General features: G+C 51.1%; 1 long non-coding RNA gene across 3 annotated transcripts; it reads left to right on the top strand.

Moving 5' to 3' along the window:
• Positions 1-1,785: 1,785 nt before the first annotated feature.
• LOC135566557 (uncharacterized) lies at positions 1,786-6,725 on the top strand. Of its 3 annotated transcripts, none has more exons than XR_010462121.1 (4): positions 1,786-1,913; positions 2,861-2,936; positions 3,534-4,012; positions 6,594-6,724. It is a non-coding gene; the product is annotated as an uncharacterized LOC135566557 (long non-coding RNA). The 3 variants fall into 3 exon arrangements; XR_010462122.1 differs by lacking the exon at positions 6,594-6,724 and adding an exon at positions 6,528-6,574; XR_010462123.1 differs by lacking the exon at positions 1,786-1,913 and adding an exon at positions 2,639-2,681 and having other exon boundaries at positions 6,594-6,725.
• Positions 6,726-6,982: the final 257 nt, after the last annotated feature.

Raw genomic sequence — 6,982 nt, 5'->3', positions numbered from 1 at the left:
AGAGAGAGAGACCGTCAGAGACCATGTTTCAGCCTCATCAGTAGAGAGAGACCATGTTTCAGCCTCCCCAGTAGAGAGAGACCGTCAGAGACCATGTTTCAGCCTCATCAGTAGAGAGAGAGACTGTCAGAGACCATGTTTCAGCCTCATCAGTAGAGAGAGAGACCGTCAGAGACCATGTTTCAGCCTCATCAGTAGAGAGAGACCATGTTTCAGCCTCCCCAGTAGAGGAGAGCCGTCAGAGACCATGTTTCAGCCTCATCAGTAGAGAGAGAGACCGTCAGAGACCATGTTTCAGCCTCATCAGTAGAGAGAGACCATGTTTCAGCCTCATCAGTAGAGAGAGAGAGAGAGACCGTCAGAGACCATGTTTCAGCCTCATCAGTAGAGAGAGAGAGACCATGTTTCAGCCTCCCCAGTAGAGAGACCGTCAGAGACCATGTTTCAGCCTCATCAGTAGAGAGAGACCGTCAGAGACCATGTTTCAGCCTCATCATCAGTAGAGAGACCGTCCCATGTTTCAGCCTCATCAGTAGAGAGAGAGACCGTCCAGAGACCATGTTTCAGCCTCATCAGTAGAGAGAGAGAGACCATGTTTCAGCCTCATCAGTAGAGAGAGAGACCGTCAGAGACCATGTTTCAGCCTCATCAGTAGAGAGACCCGTCAGAGACCATGTTTCAGCCTCATCAGTAGAGAGAGAGACCGTCAGAGACCATGTTTCAGCCTCATCAGTAGAGAGAGAGAGACCGTCAGAGACCATGTTTCAGCCTCATCAGTAGAGAGAGAGACCGTCAGAGACCATGTTTCAGCCTCATCAGTAGAGAGAGTCAAGACCATGTTTCAGCCTCATCAGTAGTCTTTATACATTAGATACCTGGGTCTCTCAGTAGGAGTGCTGAATCTAGGATCAGGGTCTATATTCACGTCTCTCAGAGACCATGTTATCAGCCTCCTGATCAGTAGGTATTGATACGACAGACCCTGATCAGTAGACGTACGGCCCCCTGATCAGTAGGTATTGATACGTAGGCCCTGATCAGTAGGTCATCAGTGATACGTCTAGGTATTGATACGACGGCCCCCTGACCATGTTTCAGCCCCCTGATCAGTAGGTAGAGACGTACGGCCCTGATCAGTAGGTATTCAGCCCCCTGATCAGTAGGTATTGATACGTACGGCCATCACTAGTTTCAGCCTCATCAGGTAGATCTTTATCACAGGTTAGATACCTGGGATACTCCACTGCCGTTTGTGTGCGGCCCCCTGGTCTGAGGATCCAGTAGGTTCACACAGGCCCCCTGGTCTAGGTATTGTAGACCCCCTGATCAGTAGGTATTGATCCACGGCCCCTGATCAGTAGGTATTGATACGGCCCCCTGATCAGTAGGTATTGATCCACGTGAGGCCCCTGGGTCAGTAGGTATTGATACGTGGTGGTCAGTAGGTATTGATACGTACGGCCCCTGGTCAGTAGGTATTGATACGTACGGCCCCCTGGTCAGTAGGTATTGATACGTACGGCCCCCTGGTCAGGGTATGATTACGTGGTGGCCCCTGGTCAGGGTATTGATACGTGAGGCCCCCTGGTAGGTATCAGTAGGTATCAGTAGGTATTGACGTACGGCCCCTGATCAGTAGGTATTGATACGTCGGCCCCCTGATGAATAGTTATAATATATTACCCCCTCTCTCTCCCCCAGGGTGTTCTCGGCCTACATCAAGGAGGTGGAGGAGAAGCCCGGCCCCACCCCTGGGGGTCCAAGATGCCGTTTGGGGTGCTGGCTGAGTTTGGTGGTGCCGGGGGGGGAGGAGGATGGGTCCACTCTGTGTCCTTCTCCTCGTCTGGTAACAGACTGGCCTGGGTCTCACACGACTCCACTGTTACTGTGGTGGATGGTACCAAGGGATCCACGTGAGTCTCTCTGGGGGGGTTTATGTTACTGTGGTGGACGGTACCAAGGGATCCACGTGAGTCTCTCTGGGGGTTTATGTTACTGTGGTGGACGGTACCAAGGGATCCACGTGAGTCTCTCTGGGGGGTTTATGTTACTGTGGTGGACGGTACCAAGGGATCCACGTGAGTCTCTCTGGGGGGTTTATGTTACTGTGGTGGACGGTACCAAGGGATCCACGTGAGTCTCTCTGGGGGGTTTATGTTACTGTGGTGGACGGTACCAAGGATCCACGTGAGTCTCTCTCTGGGGGGGGTTTATGTTACTGTGGTGGGACGGTACCAAGGGATCCACGTGAGTCTCTCTGGGGAGGTTTATGTTACTGTGGTGGACGGTACCAAGGATCCACGTGAGTCTCTCTGGGGGGTTTATGTTACTGTGGTGGACGGTACCAAGGATCCACGTGAGTCTCTCTGGGGGTTATGTTACTGTGGTGGACGGTACCAAGGATCCACGTGAGTCTCTCTGGGGGGTTTATGTTACTGTGGTGGACGGTACCAAGGGATCCACGTGAGTCTCTCTGGGGGTTTATGTTACTGTGGTGGACGGTACCAAGGGATCCACGTGAGTCTCTCTGGGGGTTTATGTTACTGTGGTGGACGGTACCAAGGGATCCACGTGAGTCTCTCTGGGGGTTTATGTTACTGTGGTGGACGGTACCAAGGGATCCACGTGAGTCTCTCTGGGGGGGTTTATGTTACTGTGGTGGACGGTACCAAGGGATCCACGTGAGTCTCTGGGGGGGTTTATGTTACTGTGGTGGACGGTACCAAGGATCCACGTGAGTCTCTGGGGGTGTATTGTATTCTGTGTATTCAGACTGTGGTGGAACTGGTCATTCTTTTCAATGGTGTGTGTGTGTGTGTGTGTGTGTGTGTGTGTGTGTGTGTGTGTGTGTGTGTTTCAGTCCGTCTCAGTTGAAGACTGAGTTCCTCCCTCTGCTCAGTGTTCTCTTCATCTCTGAGAACAGCGTGGTGGCAGCGGTAAGTCTCTCCGTCTCTCTCTCTTTCTCCGTCTCTCTCTCTTTCTCCGTCTCTCTTCTCCGTCTCTCCCTTTCTCCCTCTCTCTCCGTCTCCCTCTCTCTCCGTCTCCCTCTCTCCCGTCTCTCCTCGTCTCCCTCTCTCTCCGTCTCTCTCTCCGTCTCTCTCCTCTCATGACTGTCCTGTTCCGTTGTGATGACGGAGGGTCCCTGACGTCTCCCTCTCTCTCCGTCTGTCTCTCTCTCCGTCTCTCTCTCTCCGTCTCCCTCTCTCTCCGTCTCCCTCTCTCTCTCTCTCTCTCTCCGTCTCTCTCTCTCTCTCCGTCTCTCTCTCTTTCTCCGTCTCTCTCTCTTTCTCCGTCTCTCTCTCTTTCTCCGTCTCTCTCTCTTTCTCCGTCTCTCTCTCTTTCTCCGTCTCTCTCTCTTTCTCCGTCTCTCCCTCTTTCTCCGTCTCTCCGTCTCTCCCTCCCTCTCTCCGTCTCCCTCTCTCTCCGTCTCCCTCCTCTCCTCTCCCTCTCCTCTCCTCTCTCTCCGTCTCCCTCTCTCTCCGTCTCCCTCTCTCTCTCTCTCTCTCTCTCTCTCTCCGTCTGTCTCTCCTCAGGGTCATGACTGTTGTCCCATGCTGTTCCGTTGTGATGACGGAGGGTCCCTGACGTCTGTCTCTCTCTCCGTCTGTCTCTCTCTCCGTCTCTCTCCTCAGGGTCATGACTGTTGTCCCATGCTGTTCCGTTGTGATGACGGAGGGTCCCTGACGTCTGTCTCTCTCTCCGTCTGTCTCTCTCTCCGTCTGTCTCTCCTCAGGGTCATGACTGTTGTCCCATGCTGTTCCGTTGTGATGACGGGGGGTCCCTGACGTCTGTCTCTCTCTCCGTCTGTCTCTCCTCAGGGTCATGACTGTTGTCCCATGCTGTTCCGTTGTGATGACGGAGGGTCCCTGACGTTTGTCTCCAAGCTGGACCTTCCTAAAGCCTCCATCACTAGAAACATCTCTGCTATGGAGCGTTTCAGAAACATGGACAAGAGAGCGACTACAGAGGACCGTAACACAGCCCTGGAGACACTGCACCAGAACTCCATCACGTAGGACACACACACACACACACACACACACACACACACACACACACACACACACTGCACCAGAACTCCATCACGTAGGATACACACACACACACTGCACCAGAACTCCATCACGTAGGATACACACACACACACACACACTGCACCAGAACTCCATCACGTAGGATACACACACACACACACACTGCACCAGAACTCCATCACGTAGGATACACACACACACACACACACACACTGCACCAGAACTCCATCACGTAGGATACACACACACACACACACACACAGCCCTGGAGACACTGCACCAGAACTCCATCACGTAGGATACACACACACACACACTGCACCAGAACTCCATCACATAGGATACACACACACACACACACTGCACCAGAACTCCATCACGTAGGGGACACACACACACTGCACCAGAACTCTATCACGTAGGACACACACACACACACAGCCCTGGAGACACTGCACCAGAACTCTATCACGTAGGACACACACACACACACACAGCCCTGGAGACACTGCACCAGAACTCTATCACGTACGGGACACACACACACTGCACCCGGTTATCTCTAATCTACCAAAAGTTTTGAGAATGACACAAATATTAATTTCCACAAAGTTTGCTGCTTCTGTGTCTTTAGATATTTTTGTCAGATGTTACTATGGAATACTGAAATATAATTACAAGCATTTCATACGTGTCAAAGGCTTTTATTGACAATTACATGAAGTTGATGCAGAGTCCATATTTGCAATGTTGACCCTTCTTTTTCAAGACCTCTACAATCCGCCCTGGCATGCTGTCAATTAACTTCTGGGCCTCATCCTGACTAATGGCAGCCCATTCTTGCATAGTCAATGTTTGGAGTTTGTCAGAATTTGTGGGTTTGTTTGTCCACCTGCCTCTTGAGGATTGACCACAAGTTCTCAATGGGATTAAGGTCTGGGGAGATTCCTGGCCATGGACCCAAAATATTGATGTTTTGTTCCCCGAGCCACTTAGTTATCACTTTTGCCTTATGGCAAGGTGCTCCATCATGCTGGAGAAGGCGTTGTTCGTCCCCAAACTGTTCCTGGATAGTTGGGAGAAGTTGCTCTCGGAGGATGTGTTGGTACCATTCTTTATTCATGGCTGTGTTCTTAGGCAAAATTGTGAGTGAGCCCACTCCCTTGGCTGAGAAGCAACCCCACACTGAATGGTCTCAGGATGCTTTACTGTTGGCATGACACAGGACTGATGGTAGCGCTCACCTTGTCTTCTCCGGACAAGCTTTTATCCGGATTCCCCAAACAACCGGAAAGGGGATTCATCAGAGAACATGACGTTACCCCAGTCCTCAGCAGTCCAATCCCTGTACCTTTTGCAGAATATCAGTCTCCCTGATGTTTTTCCTTGAGAGAAGTGGCTTCTTTGCTGCCCTTCTTGACACCAGGCCATCCTCCAAAAGTCGTTGCCTCATTGTGCGTGCATTTGCAGATGCACTCACACCTGCCTGCTGACACTCCTGAGCAAGCTCTGTACTGGTGGGGCACCGATCCCGCAGCTGAATCCACTTTAGGAGACGGTCCTGGCGCTTGCTGGGCTTTCTTGGGCGCCCTGAAGCCTTCTTCACAACAATTGAACCGCTCTCCTTGAAGTTCTTGATGATCCGATTAATGGTTGATTTAGGTACAATCAAACTGGCAGCAATATCCTGGCCTGTGAAGCCCATTTATTGCAATGCAATGATGACGGGGGACAATGATGACGTGTTTCCTTGCAGGTAACCATGGTTGACAGAGGAAGAACAATGACCACCCTCCTATTGAGGCTTCCAGTCTGTTATTCGAACTCAATCAGCATGACAGAGTGATCTCCAGCCTTGTCCTCGTCAACACTCACACCTGTGTTAACGAGAGAATCACTGACATGATGTCAGCTGGTCCTTTTGTGGCAGGGCTGAAATGAGGTGGAAATGTTTTTTGGGGATTCAGTTCATTTGCATGGCAAAGAGGAACTTTGCAATTAATTGCAATTCATCTGATCACTCTTCATAACATTCTGGAGTTTATGCAAATTGCCGTCATACAAACTGAGGCAGCAGACTTTGTGAAAATTAATATTTGTCATTCTCAACTTTTGGCCTCAACTGTAGTGTTTATCTCTGAGGGAGACCAGCGGGACTGTCTGACCCTGTTCTATTGTCTGAGGGAGACCAGCGGGACTGTCTGACCCTGTTGTATTGTCTCTCCAGTCAAGTCTCTATCTGAGGGAGACCAGAGGGACTGTCTGACCCTGTTGTATTGTCTCTAGTCGCTGAGGGAGATCAGAGGGACTGTCTGACCCTGTTATATTGTCTCTGAGGGAGACCAGCGGGACTGTCTGACCCTGTTATATTGTCTCTCCTCCAGTCAAGTCTCTATCTATGAGGGAGACCAGCGGGACTGTCTGACCCTGTTATATTGTCTCTGAGGGAGACCAGGGGGACTGTCTGACCCTGTTATATTGTCTCTCCTCCAGTCAGGTCTCTATCTATGAGGGAGACCAGAGGGACTGTCTGACCCTGTTATATTGTCTCTCCTCCAGTCAGGTCTCTATCTATGAGGGAGACCAGCGGGACTGTCTGACCCTGTTATATTGTCTCTCCAGTCAGGTCTCTATCTATGAGGGAGACCAGAGGGACTGTCTGACCCTGTTATATTGTCTCTCCTCCAGTCAGGTCTCTATCTATGAGGGAGCCATGACCATCTGGGACTTCAAGGTAACAGACACAGAGGGAGTCACACACATTGTCACTCACAGGTCTCTATCTATGGGGGAGACCAGAGGACAACACCCTGTTATATTGTCCCCCCAGCTCTCTATCTGTGAAGACCAGACTTAGCAGTTCTGCACCACGGACAGAGGACAACATGGCCCCCAAGGTAAAGACACAGACACACACACAGTAGACTGTTATGGACAGAGGACAACAT

This window comes from Oncorhynchus nerka, unplaced genomic scaffold (assembly GCF_034236695.1).
Source record: "Oncorhynchus nerka isolate Pitt River unplaced genomic scaffold, Oner_Uvic_2.0 unplaced_scaffold_4207, whole genome shotgun sequence".
NCBI classification, from domain to species: Eukaryota; Metazoa; Chordata; class Actinopteri; order Salmoniformes; family Salmonidae; genus Oncorhynchus; species Oncorhynchus nerka.
The sequence above is the reverse complement of the archived record's forward strand: the minus strand, read 5'-3'. Positions and strand labels throughout refer to the sequence as shown.